The sequence below is a fragment of the Arachis ipaensis genome, chromosome B07, assembly GCF_000816755.2.
Source record: "Arachis ipaensis cultivar K30076 chromosome B07, Araip1.1, whole genome shotgun sequence".
Lineage (NCBI taxonomy): Eukaryota > Viridiplantae > Streptophyta > Magnoliopsida > Fabales > Fabaceae > Arachis > Arachis ipaensis.
Window position 1 is genome coordinate 64,993,937 of NC_029791.2, and position 623 is coordinate 64,994,559.

Genomic DNA, 623 nt, shown 5'->3' on the forward strand with positions numbered 1-623 from the left:
TAATATATTTTTCTCCTATGTTAATCAAAGAATTTCAATAGTTATCAACTACATCTAATAGAATGACTGAGAAGTGAGAACTACGATAAGTTAAACCCAGGTTCAAAATGCTGAAACGAAGGAAAGAAAACAGTGGATATATGATTAGAGAAAATATATAATAACGAGAAATATACTAAAACTGTATGTTTCCTCCAACTAATAAAAGTGAGGTGTCAATTTCTCATAAATTCATTTTTCCTCTAAAATGAAATCACTATTTTCTCTTCTAAATTTATTTTAGAAAAATATCTTTATTATAATTATATTACAATTAACATTTAACGAATAATGCATGATTATACTAATTTAGGAAAATATCTTTATTATAATTATATAAAATCAATATTTAATACATTATCAACTAATAAAAGTGAAGTGTCAATTCTTCATGAATTCATTTTTTCTCCAAAATGAAAGCACTATTTTCTCTTCTAAATTTATTTTAGAAAAATATCTTTATTATAATTATATTACAATATTACAATTATATTACAAGTAGCATTTAATGAATAATGTATAATTATAGTAATTTAGAAAAATAAAATAAAGTCCAGTAATTTATCTTTCGACTGCACACGTAT